General features: G+C 39.5%; 1 protein-coding gene and 1 pseudogene across 3 annotated transcripts in view; one reads left to right on the forward strand and one right to left on the reverse strand.

Moving 5' to 3' along the window:
- Positions 1-1005: 1005 nt before the first annotated feature.
- The window catches only part of SORBS2 (sorbin and SH3 domain containing 2), a 174454-nt gene continuing 156582 nt past the window's right edge, over positions 1006-18877 (forward strand). For all 3 annotated transcript variants that reach the window (XM_068402637.1, XM_068402641.1, XM_068402630.1), the window contains exon 1: positions 1006-1089. The gene's annotated coding sequence lies outside the window, so the exon portion shown is untranslated. The remainder of the gene's footprint in view (positions 1090-18877) is intronic.
- Positions 16496-16921, reverse strand: LOC137665280 (histone H2B 1/2/3/4/6-like; annotated as a pseudogene).

An 18877-nucleotide genomic window follows, 5' to 3' on the forward strand; every position in this document is an offset into this window, starting at 1 on the left:
AAACAGCAACCTTTAACCCATTAAGATCAAGAAATGTGTTTATAAACACTGGCAGTAGTTGTGATAACATCAGGGGTTAGCTTTTTGTAAAGGAGCAGGGGTTTGGGCTTTATTGTTGGAAAACTAGCTGACTATTTGTCCTGGTTTTGTGGGGATAAAATGTACAGAATCACTTTTCTGTTACATTTTGTTTCAGTTTGTGGCCAGCTGTGGGATGGTGATCAAGGCCATTAGCAGTGACAGCCAGGGCAGCTGCCCCAGGCTGGCCCACAGGTGTATTCTGTAACATTAACGTCAGGGTCACTATAAATGGGAAAGCTGCTGGGGATGGGGGGGGCTTCTTTGCTCTGCTTTTCCCTCACCCTTTCTCCTCTCTTCTCAACAGTTATTATCCCTGGAGGGACTTGCCACCACCTTATCAGCTAAGTGTAATTTTGTGTCTTTTGTGTTAGTATCGATATTGGTTTTCTTATTTTATTAAATCTGTTTAAATTTCAACCCGTGAGTCTTCCTCTTTTCCCAATTCCCTTTCTCAGCTGGGGAGGGGAGACTGGGTGATAGAACAACTGGTTGTTGTTTAGCCCTGGGTGCGGGCTAAAAGGAAACACTATTGTATAATGGTTATCCCCGTTTCCTAAATAAAGAGGATTATTTACCATGACTGCTTATACTGTGCCCTGTCAACTAATTTTTGCGCTTAAATTTAGCACATCAAAAGCGCGTCTTACTGCCCGTGTTCCTGTGGTGATCTGTAGCCTCTCGGCCTGGGTCGCTTGCCGCAGCCTTTCAGCTTTGCCCCACACACCGAGGGCACGGATAGCGGCCAGCGTCTCTGCGCGGATGCGAACAGGGCTGCGGGAGGGGGGGAGCGGGACGCGGCGGGCGCTCCGCGGGGCGCGGCGGCGGCGCCGGGCGGCTGTTGGCTGTTGCCATGGCTCCGCAAAGCCGGCGAGCCCAATGAGCGGGCCGCGGCCGCGCCGAGGGCACCAGCCATTTTGCTTGTGGCAAACAATGTGACATGTTATGCTGCGCTTTACCGGGGAATAAACACGCATCTCGTCGGAGGGAAGGGAAGAAACGGTGACATTGGTGAGTAATTAGAGTGGCGGAGCGCGCTCGCGAGCTGCCATTTTGACAAGCCGGTGCCTGCCGTTCCTGCGAGCGGATGGGAGGGGGCGGAATGCGGGGCGATAGCGCTGCGTATCTGCTGTCAGGCGGCGGCGCGGGGTTTTGTCTTGTAAAGGCAAGGTTTGTCTGCAGCGTTATCTCGGCAGCTCGCTAGCTGTTCCGGGGGAGAGCTGGTGATCCACGAGAAGGGTGTCGCCCGCCCTTGCGCTGCTCCTGGCCGCTGCCGGCTGCGGGAAAGGGGCACGGCGGCCACAGCAGGTGCGGGGCTGCGCCGCGCGGGGCGGGCGGGAGCCCCTGCGCGGGCCGCTCCTCGGCGGGGCGGCGGCGGGAGCTGCTGCCGCCGGGCTTCTCCGCAAAAGGAACCTGCTGTGCGTCTTGGCTGGCGTGAGGGAGGTACGCCTTTGCAGGGAGCGTTGTGATCTTGTTAGAATAAAACTGAGCAAAACTTCATGCGAGAAATAAGCTGCTTTGGGTATCTTTGCATTTAAGGGAGGATGACTTTGGTCAGTGGCTTGTTTAGAGTGGTTGCTGAATGAATTGCTCTGATTGCGTTTTCATGCAATATTTCCCTCTGATGTTCCATATGGTTGCTGATTCAGAATGATATTTCCAATAGCTGATAAAATTTTATGCTTGCAATTTTCTACTAAAAGGAAAGGATTTTTTTGTTTTTCATTGTGCTTCTTACTGTCAGGATAGCACAGGATATAAGACATTATAGAACTTACGAGCATATTTGAAAAGCCTTAAATCATTGAGTTCATCATTAGTGGGATTCATGCATTGTGTTCAGTCTCTATGTAACTAGATTTAAATTGTCCAGCTGCTGCGGTGCAGTATGTAGGTCATAATAAAAAGCAGCTTTTTCACTGGCTTTCAATGGCCCAGTGCTGTGATTGATTAGTTTGTGGTACTTGTACTGTTAAGAGTAGTGGTGTTACGGGCAGCTCACACCTCCTCTTTAAAGATATCGCACATATACCGTGCTAGACAGAGCACAACACACCCATTGTGTCCCTCCGTTTGGCATTCAATAAAAGGAAGGAAACCAGCGCTCCACATGGAGCACGAGTCCATTAATAGCACAAGACGGTTAAACTTTTACTGAACAATCTCAGTGATTCTGAGATGGGCTAGAAAAGGTAGAGAAAATAAAATCATTAGGACAAATGCGAGGGAATAATTGAAATAGGAGAGGTCTTCTGATTGGGACTGTATGTTAACGCTGTACATTTTCAGCACAAAATTAATTGTTTTGAATAGTTATTAATCACAACTCATCTGTTTTAGAGGTGAAAACTGTAGTTAGACCTAGGTCAATGAAACCACAATCCCTCAGTAGAGATAATGTTTATATTAAAAGTAGCATTTTACGAATTACCAACTGTATTCTCAGAGTAATGCAATTTCGGAGCTAGCTAATACTGAAATGCATTAAATTATTCTGACAACTGAACCAAAGATTCTGATTCACCTTGCATCTATAGAAAATGAAATTATGTTTTGGTCTTAATTCGTATTTAATAATTATGTATATTTAAATTGCACTGAGAAGAGACATTTGTTTGGACAGTTGAGTGGGCATGAAATCAAGAATTTGAGGTCTGGTATCTTTATAGTTAAATTAGTAACCAGTAATTGGGAGCCAAATTCCAATGTGTTATTTCTGTATATATATCCTGCAAAGGTATTTGGACAAGCATGTTCAGCAACTATCCCCCAAATGGGACATTGCATTTGGAAACAGTGATATATAAACGGATTGCTACTGTGAATTTTCTCCATTAGAAAAGCTCCATTTTACTTGAATCGTGACCCAACTTCTTCCTCTGTATAGGGGTCACACAGTAAGTTGTTTAAAAGAACTGCTTTCATCTGAGTTCTGTAAAGTGGAATGCACATTTACAGCATTGTACTACATGAATATTTATGATTGAGTCTCTAATTATGATGAAAATGATAGGCAAGCAGAGCTGATATTTCCGTTAAGGTGTTCGTAAGCCTCTAACAAAGGGAGAGAGCGCTTTTGTTATAACAATAAGAAATATGGATATAGCAATATGCAAATAGTGTAGGATTTTGTGGTTCAAGGTGACATAATCTCACTATGAAAAATTTATGGTGTAAGAAAACAAGTGAAGACTAGCTATGACTAATCACAGAACAGTGTGCACCCATTAGGTGCTGATAGATGCATCTTATTAGTCTCTATTATTTAAAGCAATATCATCTTCTTTCCATTCTGCTTTTCTCCCTTTGTCTTTTTTTTCTCATATCAATTCCCAGCTTCCCTATGTTTCGTTACTGTCTCTGACAACATCTGATCCCCTCTGAGCTATTTGTAAATCAAATCCGTGACTTTCAGTAATGGCCATGGAGGTGCCGCAGTAGAATCTGGTGTGGAGGAAGAATTTAAATGAGTTAGAGCTAAGAAACAGCAACTAAGTAAAGAGTGTGTCCAGTATGAACTAATTCCACATGATGTAAGGTATAAAGGCATAGAATTGGATCACCAATGTAGAAATCAAATGGGCATGGAGGGTGAGGAACATTTTTCAGCTCCTGATGAACTGAAGTGTACTTATGAACAGAAGGCTTACAGGAAGACCTTAACAGTAATATGACACAGGACACATTGGGTATTTCTGCGTTGGAAAGGATGACATCAAGTCCCAGTTGAAGTCTAGAAGTTTTTCAGGTTTCAGTGGAGCCACAATTTCTATCCAAGTGATGATTATACATGATTTGAAATTCTGTAGGTTATGCAAAGTCATGCTCTCTCTTAGCCAGCAGTGATGTAAGCAACATCAACTGTCATGCTTTAACATTACAGTCACTTCAAACATTTTTTTGAGACAGATGACCTTCGAAGGTGACTCTGGGCCCATGTGTTGTGCTCATAAACAGGATAACAACAAAGCAAAAGCAGGCAGATGAATCCTAAAACACAGTATCATAGTAGCAGGTGCAAATAGTACCAGAAATGAGAGAACAGGATGACCAAAGAAGGTAGAATCAAGTGGTGTAACAGTTTTATGGTATGTTGTTTGTTTAAAATAATCAGCTTTGAGCAAACAGTGATAAGCATCAAACAACCATGTAGTCTGTGGAGCACAATAACCTTATGAGAGAGCTAGTGAGGGGATGTGTTATCTACCCTCAGCCTATGGACTATTCTCTGTATACTGACATATATGACCAACCTGTGAGTAACAATACAGATGGCATGTGCCCAGGGAACACACTCAGATATCAAATTAGGGTACATTGTATAATGTTACAATGTGGAATGGCTGAATGTCACTTCTGTATCAGAAGGATCAGGTATTGCATATAATACACCAATGATGAGGTTGCATCTGGAGTGGGCAAATTACATCAGATGTGACCTTGGAACAATATTTCTGCTCCAGTGATGCACAAACATGGAAATAAAAGTTGATGATTCCTGCTGGTTTGTAAACTAGAATTTTGCAAATGTATACTTTAGTATTGTTTCCTACTACTCTGATCCTTTTCCATGTCACTATTTCAGTATTGCATTAAGCATGTAATGTACCTTGCTAGTAAACATCCTTTACTGTTGGATGTAGTGTGTAGCTTCCTATTTGAGAGGTGACTGTACCATAGTTACTCTGTGTTTACTTCTCTTCAAATAGTATGGCATCTTTTTCATTAAAGTGTTTTAACAAAAGTTGACCTTTTTGAAATTATGAAACTTCTTAACGTTCTAGGGCTAAAACAAAAGCTAAAAAGACTTTCAAAGGCACTGGTGTAACGGAAAACCTCATGTATGGGAGGGAGAAGGGAGAGAAGTAAATACTTAAAAGGGCAGCATGTATCTTTCTTTGAGTAAAGACATGCTGGATGACCACATTCTAGATATACTCCTGCTTTCAGTTTTCTTGAAGCATGAGTTGTATTTTTCTGTTCAGTTGTATTGTTCCATAACAGTGATACGTCATAGCTAATGCTGCTGTAAAACAGGAAATTCCAAAGACTGAGCCTTTTCTTCTGTTATTTCTAACTTCTTTCCCTAAATAGGTTGATTTTTGTTCATCTTTCTGTACTGAATAAAGATAGTGTTCTGATTCATCCACCCTTAAAAACCTCACCAACCACCATCAGGGGGTTGAATAGCACAGATGTGGTTCTGTGTTCTTAAGTAACCTGAGTAACAGAGTACACTTTAAGAGCTGATGCTGAAGGTCCCAAGCCTCAGAGGATGGGGGAAAAAATATTATGGCAGGAAAAGCAACCCTTCTTCCTCTCGGTCTTTATTATGATCAAACTATCTAACTAGACTTTTTCATTAGCCTTTTCAGAAAATAGCTGTTATATAATGCCAAGGCATGGAATAATGAAAACTTTACTTATTTTTAGGGCACTTGTCTTGTATTTTATGTACAAGTATTAAAGCAGGGTACAACTGAACTGTTTGATGGGTAACTAAAGCTATCCCTAGTTTAGTAGCAGTTGCTGGTTAGCTAAATTTATCCACAAGCATAGTGGTTTTACTCTTTTGCTTTTTCAAGACCTCAAAGAAAAGGCAGGGATGCATGAGGAAACCCAAGGGAAATGTAATCAGTAACTGCAGTTCTCATGGCTGAAAATCAAATTCATTGAGGCTTATAAAAACAGTAAAATGCATTGATTTCTAAAGGTTACATTTGTTTATGGGATCAACAGTTATGCTAAGAGGAAATCAGCAGGTGTTACTGAAGGTCAAAATAGGTGAAAGGGTCTTTGTGGTTTTTCAAACAGTTTAAAAACAATGGGTCCGGTTCTTTACGGATTTTTTTATTTCTGAGCAGCATCAATAGGTGAGGTCCCAGTTCAACTGCAGCAAGACTGAAAGGCAGTTGTAATGCTTTCTGAGAGGCTTAGGGTTGGATGGTGTAGCCCATGATGAGAAGGGGCAGGGACTGTGTCAAGAGCAGGATGGCCATAGAATGTTCTTTTCAGCATGTTGCTATGTTGTGTGAGGACTCATTAACTGTAGCCTGAATGTAAAATTTCATCACCATAGTGTACCTTGAGTGTTATCGTGTTTAATAAAGCCACATATTTCTGAGTGGGATAGGTGCAAGTGTGTGAAGCCGCAGAAAGCCCAGTGTGCCACCTTGCAAAAAGGCATAGATGTTACTTAAACATCATGTCAGTAGTAAGTGATGAAGGTGCAGAAGATGCAACGAGTTTTTCGATGTCAACAGGTTATAAATATTTGTACTTAAGGTAAGAATTTGAAAGACAAATTAGCTAATTATCGAGGTGCGACGGGTGTTCTTGATGAAATACAGTGACCCGTCTCTAGATTTTGCAATAAGGAATACCAACAAAAAAATAGGAATAGGGATTTCTGAAATGTAAATTGTAGAAGAGGTGTTAGTGCTTGAGTTTATCATATATAGAAAAGTCAGAGTTTGTTATGAAAGCAGAGTGGTCAGATTTGTATTTTTACTATGATTAATGAGATTAAGCACAAAAGTAGAGTAGACTATACATTGTCCATTATTCAGTTATCTGGATCAATTCTGATGTCTGAAAAATGCATGAACTAGAAATTACACATGTTACTACAGGGATCCTGGTGCATATGAAGAGTATTTTTACTATCTGAAGTGACCACAAGGGAAAAGTAGTGATTCTGGGCAATAGAACAAAGCATGGGGTAGACAGTTAAATTGGATGCTTGGATGTTTTCTTTGAATGTTCTTTTTCTCTTAATATTAAAAAATGGATATGGTTATAAAACCAAACATATTTCCTTTTTTGGAAGCATAAACATAATCTGAAATCAAGATATTGTTGGCACCAAGTTTTCAAGCAGGTGCGAAATGACATTTGTAAGGTACTAAATGCCTGTTTCTCACTGAATTTCATGTTCATTTGAGAACCTCAAATTCTCTATTCTGTTATGCAGATAACTAGAGCTTTTGTGTAGTTCCTTGAACTATGATAAATAAGGACAAATAAATAATTGGTGTGAGGTGATTAGTAATTGTTGAGAATTACAAAGAATTGTATTTTAGGAAGGCTATTTAGTAAATCTCTAGCACAGAATGTTTCACTCTTTCTGATGAAGCAGCCAGTATGGGCTATCATAAGGGGTGGGTTAATGGATTAGATGGCCCCAGCCTTGGCTTGGTATTTCAGCTGCTGTTTTTAAACATCATGAGACATCTGTGGAAGTTTGGAATTTCAAAAAGCCTAGCTTTTGAGGCAATCCTAAAGTGTAGTGATTGGCCTAGATGAAGTATGTAATAAATAATTCCCTTTTGAACATAGAGGTCACACTACTGACTTGTGCGTGTTTTGTGCTTTACACTTCCTAATCTTAAGCAGCTATTGTCTGATTTTAGGCATCAACCCTATATTTTTTTTCCTACTAACAGTAAGGATTTTAGAGACAGGCAAGCAGTAGCAACCCGAAGGGATGCCAGTGGAAAACACTTCATATGTATCATTTAAGTCATATATTGATCATGTACACCACACTGCTCCTTCTAGCCAGTTATGCATTTTACACATTTTAATAAGCAAATTCTGAAGGAAGCCAGCAGTTGCCAGCACAATTTTTATTTAATGTAATTTCTAGTGAATTTTTAATGAACAGGGAACTCTAGTAACATTCTACCAGATAATCAAATCCATGGTAATTGCACTGTTTTTTCTTTTGGAGAAATCTGTGTTAGGAATCTCAAGGAAATAATAATGTCAGTGTGACTGATGCAATCGAATTGTTTACTTTGAATAAGTAAAATATAAAAGAGGCTAATCAAATGAAGTGCTACAGTATAAGAGCTAAGTGAGATGCTGACAGGTTTGACAGTAGAATAAAGACCAAACCAAAGACTTTGGTTTGACATACATGCAGATAATCAGGCAAATTCAAGTCCTTTTAACAGACCTCTTCTGTAAGGGTCACTTTACTGATATGGATCATGTAATCTGAGCCTTGCAGGTTATCATTCTACTTTTAAACAAGTACAAGAGAGAGGTTTTTAATTCCTTATTTGCATAGCTGTAGATTTACACATTCACATGCTTTTGACTGTGGCATTTGATTCACAGATGACTGATTTACGGTCTCGAGCAAAGGCCAGATTCAGGGCACAATTTATCATAAGGACTGCAAACTCTATAAAAATTCTTCAGAAGTCTCCACCTGTTCTAGTTAACACATACTATAGCAAAGCATTAGGAGGATGCCTTCCTGCTTGAGGCAGTAGTTTTCTTATGAGCAAGACAAAAATAATCACAGAGATGTTATGCTAAATTAATCTAGGTATGAATTTGTTTACTTTTTGTAGTGTTTAGGGGTGTAATTATCTTAAATATAATTTTCTAAAGTGTAAATAAGTCACTGCTTAGCTAAAACCACAACTGAAAATAAACATGTCAGTATGACTAAAAGAATTGCAAAAGGTACAACAGCAAATAGGTGTTATGCTATTTCTATATAGATGTATTCCACTTTCAGTTCTGGCATTCGCTCTCTGTATCATTAGCCATCAGAAGAGAAAGGGCAGATGAATTATTTCCTAATGAAGGGATAAAAGACTGTCATCTGAGTTGCTATTTGAAAGGAAACTCTTGTGTTTAAGTAATTGTTTCTGTCAATATTAGATCACCATTCAAAGAAAGTATCGGTGTCAAGTTCTCTTTGCAGTAGGTGCTGAACATAAAAGATGGAACACACTTGACTACAAAGGTAAACTGAAGTGCAGGTTTATTAACAGGTGGCTTTGACCACTGCTTCACCATGATACCAGTGGTTTCCAGATTGCCTATAGCAGAAATGAAAATTTAAAAGGGGCTTAAGGAACAAGCAAGTAGTAGCTTTGTAGGTAAACTTGGAAAGCGTTCTTACGATAAAAGGCTACTGGTTCATATGAATGGATGAAACTTCTGTGGGAAAATCTGAGCAGATATTGTCCAAAGTTGTGATGAGAGTTTTGGGAGTTGCAAGAGGAGACAGGAAGAGAATTATGAAAGTGCTTGAAAGGGAAGAGGAGAAAGATATAATTGCTGCAGTGAGAAGACAAGGAGCCAGCTGTATGTGCCCACTGTTCTGGGGCAGGTACAGGTACAATGGCTTCAAAACAAAAAAACTAGACTGGTCTCATGGGGTGCATTTTGCATAGATCAAAAGGCATTACCTAAGACTACGGGCCCAGATACTGTAGTTAAATTGTGTGATGACAGAGGCCTAAACAATAGCATTGCTGGTGGTGGACCAGAAAAAAAAAAAAATCAGACTTCAAAAATGCTGTGCAGAAATCAGTCCTCTCAGGAAAAGCTACAGCACACTGCTTAGGAAGGCGAAGGGGAAGCAGGTGTGAGGAAAAATGAGCCAGGTCCTTGAGGAATTCTCATGCTTGAGTATCCAAGATCTTTTGTGTTTTTTTTTTAAAAAAAAAAAAAAAGTGATTGTTTTTGCATTCTAGTCAAATTTCTATATATAGTGTTCCAGGGCATCCCACAGATTTTTTTGTTGTTGTTTAGTCTTCATATGTACACTTAAGAATTCCAATCTTAACTTGCAGATTTGAAAACAAATAGATCCCCGTCTGTGGTTTTATTATTTATGTTGCATTTTGTTCTTGGGAGACCCAGATGCTCAAGTCTTGGCTGTTCATAAGCACTTTAGATGAAGCATTAGAAGTCAGGCCCATGTTTTCAAATAGATAGTTATGTGAATATCCATTATGGAAATGGCATTCTCTCTATCTGTCCTCCCCCAGCAGTGGAATGATTCTGAGGATAGGGGTCAGGTGGTGGGTAGTTTGGAGGCAGGTGCAACACTTCATAAAAGAGGTTGCTGTGGTGCTCAGTTTAGCTGGCCATTGTAAAAGAGCAAACTTGACTCTCTGATTCTGAAGTCAGTACCCTGAAACAACTATGAAAAAGCTATTCACTCTCTGAGCTATCTGCTCCTTCTGCTATATCTGTGTATTTGCTGACAATTCTCCATTCTGATTCCTGTGCATTGGTTTTGTACTGAATTATTTTAACTAGGGCCAATTGTGTTAGAATGTTAGGGGGGTATCTTGTGTGTTTTGCTTTGTATAGCTGTGTATTAAGACTGCACATTCTTTATGGAAGTTGTCCATTTCTCAGTGCACATATTTGGTTTTCAAATTGTCAGCTGAGCTGGGAGTTTGAAGGTGGCTTGAGTTCAAACATGGCTTAAAAGAACAATTGCATTGCAAGCTTTCTTGTGTGTAGTTCTCTCAGAAATCTATGTGACTCTGCTGTCATCTTCAGTATTGTATAAATTTTAGTTAGACTTCTATGGACTTTATTGTCCAGTATGTTTAGGAACAGCTTCTCTTTATGTTCATTAAAAGTATGGGTTTTTTGAACTAATTGCAGATAATGCTGTGCTTCACATTCAATACCTAAAGTTGTAAAAACTTTCTAATCATATATGTAAATTAAATCTTATTAAAAGAAGCCACTCCTTTTGTTATTGGCCTTATTTTCTCTAGTACTGGCATGTGGATGGTTTTTACTGAGGACCTTTTTAAAGAGCTAAAAGGATTTTTAGCTCTTCAGTGCTGAAAAGCAAATAGTTTTGTTAATGAACTTTTTTAGGGATAAGTTTGGAACTATACTCTGAGGCCCCTACCTCCTTTTGGTGGACACAGTATACAAGTGTGAAATTTGTACCCTTAGATTTGCAAAACTGAAGTATAATTTCCTGTTTCTCACAATCCTAAATTAGTATCTCCTGCTGCAAGTGCTGAAATGAAGATTCAGGTTTAGGCTTCTAAGAATCTAGTCTGAATAAGACTCTTAAAAGCAAGGTCATGACTTCAAGGTAGTTGTTCTTCTGTGACTTACCTCGAACCTGGGTGTATGTAGTATTCTTTCCAAAGATGCATTCTAAACAAGGAACTTAGAATTTATTCAAATATTTGTTTGTTTGAAGAGGGCAGAGATAAGTTTAGTAAAATGAAGCTTACAAATGAGATTATTGTAGACTATGGTATTTTCAGAAGTTCTCCTTGGTCTGTATTCTTCCTTTGAAGGCAATGATAGAAGTCCTCCCTGAATTCATTAAAAATAGTTACAGGAAATTTGTGTGCTTTTAAAATCCCACTGAAAAGGCCTTAGTATCTAGCTTTTTACTATTCTGTTTTAGGTTGAGCCTAAAATGCCTAATAAATGCCTTTTGGAGGATACTGGAAAGATTTAAACAAAAGATGAAAAAAAGTGTTGCACTTGTGTCTTTCTGTCACTTCAAATTTTTTTTTTTTTTTTCTATTCACATAGGCATTTAAGTCTTACTAGCATTAGTAAGATCTGTGCTGAAAAGATTGGCACCATCTGAATTAATCTGCTAATCTTATTTACAGTATATTTATTACTGGAAATGGCTTTACATGTGTATATGACACATTTTATCATATTTTTGGATGTTCTGGTAAATACATAATTAGTTATACCTCCTAAAACTTGATGAACATCAGAAGTTACTCTCAAACTATGCTGTGCATTTCAAGATGGGATCCTACAAATGCTAACCAGACTTGAAAATTGAGGTCAGTGTGGTTTTGGTGTTTTGCCATGCTTAACTTTCTGTGCTGTCTGTATCAGACACACCTGAAAGTTTGAAATGTCGCCATTTAAATCAAGGTTAAGGGGTCACCTTATTTTCATGAAGAGGATGAATCAGGAAATAGAGATATCGTGTTGCCATTACAAAGGCGGCAATGTTTCAATATTGTACCATGAAAAGGTTTCCTATGTTGACTTCTTTAGGTATGGATCACATAACAGTTGTTAGCATAGAGTTTTGTTTTGTTTATATTTCAATGCTATTTCTGTTTTGAAAAGTACTATAAAAATGGTTTGAAGTACTCAACTTAGGGACAGTTTAGACTTTTGATCTCGACTCACATGTTTCGAGTTCATGCCACCAGTCTATTGTAAGCTGATTTTGTTATAAATAACCAAAAGCTGTACATATACTACATAAAACTACTAGTGATTTCCCCCACTATTGCTGTACTCTGGTTTCAAAATATAGTCTTCAGATAACTGTCGATCATATGTAATTTCTTTTCACCCTACTGATCAGAATGCAAAGGCTAAAAACTTAACATTAAATGCTTTTCTAATGTTTTCCTTATGAGCAATTTGTTTAATTGCTGTAGGAATCAAATGTGTGTGAGTTTAAATTGCAAGTCAGGGAGTTTGTAGCAGAAGGCAAGAAAATACAAGGAGTTTAATGTGTTTTGGACACTAAATTTGTAATAATTAAACTCTGCTAAAGTATGTCTACTTTTTAATGTTTTTTATGTACAACATTTTAATTTAACAACTTTTTTATCTCTGCTTTCTCTTTCAGGAGGTAAGATAGAAAGCTGGGATGATTATCTGTCCGTATAAATTTAGTAGAGAAAATTTACCTTTCAGCTTCTCAATTTTGTTTTTCCATATATATAAAGCTTTCAAACCGTTTTAGAAGCAGAGGATAGCATAGGTCACTGGCTTCATCCTTTAGTTTTTTTAAGTGCAAATGTTCATTAGTCCATTGTTGCTTGTAGTGATCTTTGTCTTAGGGTTAGAATTGAGGATTTCTGTTTAGAACAGGAACAAGCTGGTGAAAAATTGAAAAGCCTTGAGGCAAAACAGAGTCTTTTGAGCTTTTATTATTAATAGATAGATGACTTTGAAAAACAGAGGATGTTAAAGTTCTGAGACAGTAAACAATTTCTAGGAAGGGAAATCCGCTTTTCCGTATATTTTTTTTGAAAGAGAGGAAATTACCTAATAAGTGTAAAACTTCAGCGATAAAAAATAGAATATCTACTTCAAATTATATTATCTTTGACTTTCAGTTCTCACGTGGCTTATGATCTGCCTGAATGTGATTGTGATGTTTCAATTTCTGCTCTTCAAGCCTTCTTCTGTATAACTTCAACTGCCATGGATTTAGGTTTATGGTATGGACACAGGTGCTGCTTCCTTTACCCAATGTGCAAAATACATCTAGTTGTATTGTTCCAACTGTCAGTTTGTTGATGTTGAGGATATTTTCGAGGACTTTTCTCTCCACCTTCCTAGTTGGCACTGGCCTTTGTTATGTGAACTGGAATGTCTTAAAGGCCTGATTTGTCAGGGCAATGGTTGGACTCGATGATCCCAGAGGTCTCTTCAACCTGATTGATTCTGTGATTTTTATAACTATACGCTGCATCTCTTGAAAAGTATGTGTAGCCCTTCAACATGTGTCCTACTGGCTACCAAAAATGGAGATAGCAAGGAAGCGTTATTTTAAAATTGTGTCTGTAGACTGTCTTACATGTGGAAGAATTTTTCTATGCAGGGAGGAAACCTTTGGTGGAAAATATGGCTGCAGTTTTGGATTATTTATTAATTAATAATGTTCACTGATCAGCAGTGAAAGTGTACTGAGGGAGGAGAATTAGGAAATTCCAAAAAATCCTTTAAGTAATGTCACCCACAACAACTTCTGTCTTGTCATCACTGTACTTGCCACTTAAACAAGGATCTAGTTCTGTTAGCTAAAAAATTACTTCTGGCCTGCGAATAAGTCAGCATAGAGCGATTAACTGGCACTACAGCTGTAACATCCTGTGTTGCCGTAAACACAGCAAACATCAACTTGTCTTTCCCTGGCTAGGAAAAGCATGAAGATAGCTCAAACAAGTGTTTCAAACTAATAGACTGTTCTGCAATTAATGGTACTATAGAGAACACCAATAGCAAACAAAAACTGTAAAAGAACTCTCATTTTCACTTAGCTGAAGCAATACATGATAAATGACTACATTCTAGTGTGCTTCTGTTAACAAGAAGGCAAAACAAACAAAAGCTCAGCAGTGGTTTCCTGAGCCATTCTCCTAGTGGGCTAGGGCTAATTTGGGCATAGAGTATCCTCTGGGGGATGTTGGCATGTGCTAAAACTTCACCTTTGGAAGCTGAAGCTGAAGAGCTTTCTAGAAGCCAAGTACTCCACAAGCTACTAGTGTGAGGAACTGTGAAATCTCTGGGGAAATTATGATCTTCAGGAATGGAGAGATTTGAGCAAGAAGGGATCCGTTTTCTGCTTTAGGGACTTCCTGTTAATCATGGTGCATCATACTGCAGAAGACGAGATTGCCCAGGTGATTTGCCATCACCAAAAAATGAAACCTCGTTTAGCATCTTCCTGCTGCATCATTCCCCTTCTCTAATGTACTTATGTAACTTACCTGTCCTCAAAGCTACAACAGTCTCTATTTGGATTGTCTGGAAAGTATCAATTTCAATAATACTGTAATTGGGGTGTCAAGATTTTCAAATCCAAACAATCAGTTGCAAGTTCTCCAGGGCATGAAACTTTCTCGTACAATTCTGAGCCAAATGTATGCAGTTAACAAGATACTGTAGCTTTGGGCTTTCAAGACAGTATGAGCATGCTGCTATGTAATAACGTCCAGCTGTATACATCCAGTGATGATACTGCTCTGACCAATTGCAGGTGAACTTACATGTTGAGTTCTTCCATTTATCTGCTGGGGTGTGAGTGGGAAAGAAAACATGAGGCAGCTACTCTCTGCATCTCTCGGAATCACCAACAATTTGGTACACGTTAAAGCCTATTTTGGGGATCATGCTTAATTTCATAAAACCTTTAGAGCCTTGATTTTCTAGCGAAGATGTACATTGCTACTGATCACATTGATGCCAAGGGTTTTCCATTCTGGCTCTTGCAGCCCTAGAGCTTTTGAACTTCTTTTCAGGAATCATAGTTCATGCTGTGTATAATTTATCTATCGTCTTTATTGTGTAAGCCTAACTTCATAAATTAAGTCTGCACCTGCCAATAGCATGAAGCCACAAGTTTGATAGGCCAGTTCTAGCTTATTAGAATTGGAAGGGTGAGAAACAGCTCTACTCTTGAATAAGGTGATTTCTAAATCTGTAAGAGATTTTGAGCTGAGTCCCAATCTAACATAGTATTTTCTTTAAGTCATGTTACTTCCTTTAGTGTTATCTGTTGTCTAAGCCTCATTGATATCTATGGCTACCCTGCAGGCCCTCAAACTTGCTGTGCTGTCTGTGTGCAATGCAATGTAAAGATGATGTAGGCCGGCAATTGGGCAGCTCTGGTTCTGCTTTGACTTGTGTATGTTTGGAATTTGAGCTTAATTCTGTATATCTAAATCACCTGAACTGCTACTTTTCAGGCTTAAATCACAGGAAAGGACACTTTGGTTAGAGCTAGGAAAAAAAATAATGCTAAGGATAGCTAAGTACTGGAGTGTCTAAAGAAGTTGGGATATCTTTCTTGCTGGATGCCTTCTGACACAGACTGACCACATGTCTGTCAGGAATGATACACTTACTGTTGATTTTGCTGTTGTGAAGCAGATGGACAAGACGACCTGGAGATCCCTTTTCTTTGATGATATGAGGCATCGTAGGAGAACTAACTCAAATTCAGTCTGCTACTTCTGATATTGCCCAAAGTCAGAATGGTTTGTGACTTCCTACAAGCTGACATGGCTTGGTTTGTAGCCAGATCTGTTTTCATAACCTTCATGAATAACCAGCCTGTCACTGCTATCCCATCAAGAATCTCTTCAGAATCAGTCTATAGAAACAACTCATGTGAAGGCATAAGAATGTGTGGTTTGGGGTAAAAGCATGTGGTCGTAAGGAGAGTTCAAGTTGACTTCAAGTTCTGCCAGAATGTGGTGCAGGTAGAATAATAGAATGGTTTGAATTGGAAAGGGCCTTTAAAGGTCATCTTGTCCAACCTCTCTGCAGTGAGCAGGGACATCTTCAACTAAATCAGGTTGCTCAGAGCCCTGTCCAACCTGACCTTGAATGTTTCCAGGGATGGGGCATTTACAATCTTTCTGGGAAACCTGTTCCAGTGTTTCACCACCCTCATCATAAAAAACTTCTCCCATTTATCTAGCCTGAATCTACCCTTCTTTAGTTTAAAATCATTACCCCTTGTCCTATTGCTACAGACCCTACTAAAAAGTCTGTCCCCATCTTTCTTATAAGCACGTTTTAAGTATTGAAAGGCTGCAATAAGGTCTCCCTGGAGCCTTCTCTTCTCCAGGCTAAACAACACCAACTCTCAGCCTTTCCTGAGAGGTGTTCTGTCCCTTTGATCACTTTTGTGGTCCTCTGGCCCAGCTGCAGTAGGTCCATATCTTTCCTGTACTGAGGATTCCAGAGCTGGACTCAGCACTCCAGATGGGGTCTCACCTGAGCGGAGTAGAGGGGGAGAATCACCTGCCTCAATCTTATGGCCACACTTCTTTTGATGCAGCCTAGAATATGGTTGGCTTTCTGGGCTGCAAGCACACATTGCTGGCTCGTGTCCAGTTTTTCATCCACCAGTATCCTCAAGTCCTTGGGCAAAAGCATAATTTAGGTCTTGGAGCTGCAGTATTTGCCCGATAGCCTTGGTGCCCTCAGATGTGGCATGCTTGGCCAGCTCTCTGGACAGCTCCTACTGCATGGCAGATTCCACCCCTGAGGAACTGATGGTCAGGCATTCCTTGTGATGTGCCTGATGATGCGCTTTTCCAGTGATACATTCAGTAACGTCATTGACAAAGGAGTTCATGATGCCCATGGCATTGGTTAGGATACCAGTATTGGGATGGATCTGCTTCAGGACCTTGTACTGATGGATGCAGTAACTCTCCTTTCTGCTATTCTTATGCTGCTTGTAGCCCTTCTTTCAGGTTTTGCTGACAGCATTCTTGGAGTCCTTCTTGGGAGCAGGAGCTGCCTTGGTAGGCTCAGGCATTTTGGCAGCACCTTTTCTCACCAATAAGCAATATGAAGGTGAGCAAAGGTGGAGGCAGTGTAGCTGCAAATGGCTTGAGTCCAGCAGTGGCATGTATCTGAGCTCTTGAAATAACTACCTTCTTTGCAGCCTGAGGGACTGATAACTGTCATGATTGTGTGAAACTGTGAGCAGCAAACTGAGTTTGCTGAGGCAATTATATCTCAATGAGCTTTGGCTGGCTTTAGCTGGTTTTATGATGTTAATACCCTATGTTACATTTAGAGGTAGGAAACCCGAATGCAAATGTTGGGTCTTCCTGAAAACCAGATACTGCTTTTGGGCACAGCCTCCTGCAGGGGAAAAAAAAAAAAAAAGAAGATAGCAGAAGAATATCAGACACTGCCAGTATTAGCTTGTATTCTAAAATGCTGAAGTGTTATCTACCCATAGATGGAAGCCTTCAAAGCTTTACACAGTTGCTTATGTCTTTAGGTTGTGTTTTCAGTTAACTGGATTATAGTAGCAAAATGGATAAACAAGCTAAAGCAACAATTAAGGAAAGATGGTTCTCTCCACTGCTTTTAACTGTTTTTTGACTTATAGTGAGAGGTTTTGTACTCGTTTGAGGAGACAGGTATCATTCCCTTCACCCTGGTGTTCAGTGCCTGAAAGCTTCAGTTGCAGTAGGTCTGCTGTCCCCTACCCTATATGCTGTGAATAGCAGAAAATTGATTACTTGATTGGTAAAGCTCTAAGGACTGTTTTTCATAGAAGTCCCTTATTTTTTTCTTTACTAAATTGGCAGCTTGGTGAAGTGGCTGAACGCCATTGTGTTAATTATTGAGAAACCTAAATTCCTTTGAGGATTTAGTCATGGTAATTGGAATAGAAACTCGATACAGAGTGCGGAGGTGTAAAGCTGGCCTGGCCATAATCTGGTGGTTTAAGAAAGAACAGAATGGTATTAGGCCTTGTATGCTGTGTAACATAAATCTTTGTGAAGTCAAAGGAGGGAACTGGGACTTGTGTTTTGTCTGTGAATTTCTTTTGCTTTGCATGGACCGGCTAGCTTGAGACTGAGGGGGGCAGATATGCACAGGAGCATGCGTGGCCTGAGAGCCTAGTGATGGCAATTCTCCCTTGAGAAGGGGCCACAGTCTTATCCATGGCCAACTGTCTGAAGGTGTTAATATTTCTGAGCATATTGTTCAGGTGTTAATATTTCAGAGTAACTGGAGGAGTAACTCAAATTTTCCTTTGTCCTAGGTAAATTCTCTATATTAATCTAGAGAGAGAGTCAGGCTTTTGCTCTGTGAGCCACATGAAGTCTTTAATTACTGTATGAAAGATGGGCCAGTGTCCTCAAAAGACCAGACGGTGGCTTGATGCTTATTATTATGTGTCAGCAAAGTGGGAAAAGTGACTGTAAATCCTTCTGGAAATTCAATCCACGTTTTCAGTGTCTGTGACAGATGTTTTAATGACCATCAGTACAGTGTTTTTTTAAAAAAAATAAAATGTGGTGGTGTGACACCATTTTCCATGGTTCTTATGAAGAGTGAAAATAATCTGAGAACATCTTATGGATGTTTGTGCCCCAGATGCAAGGTCAATCAAACACAAGTTTGTACATGACAGCTGTCGCCAAAGTCATTTCATCAAGATGAGACACCACTTCCTTGGTCCAGCAGGAGAATTTTAGGTAACTGGGACCTTTACTGTTAAAAGATATATAGATGCTTAGGAATTTGGGTATATGCAAAATGAGTATTTTAAAGATTGTCACTTTGGATTTGGGCTCAAAAATCCTTTTGAGCAGCTGGTTCAACGAACCCATCCATCTGAGTTAGTAAGTCACAATGAGCATTGCAGGTTTAGAGTCCTAGCTTGCTTACATGTCTGAGGTTTAGGCCTTTAGGAAAACTGCTCCCTAATGCTCCCAGCACCCTCCCCCAAAAAAAACCAGAATCTTAC

The sequence above is a fragment of the Nyctibius grandis genome, chromosome 6 (genome assembly GCF_013368605.1).
Source record: "Nyctibius grandis isolate bNycGra1 chromosome 6, bNycGra1.pri, whole genome shotgun sequence".
NCBI classification, from domain to species: domain Eukaryota; kingdom Metazoa; phylum Chordata; class Aves; order Nyctibiiformes; family Nyctibiidae; genus Nyctibius; species Nyctibius grandis.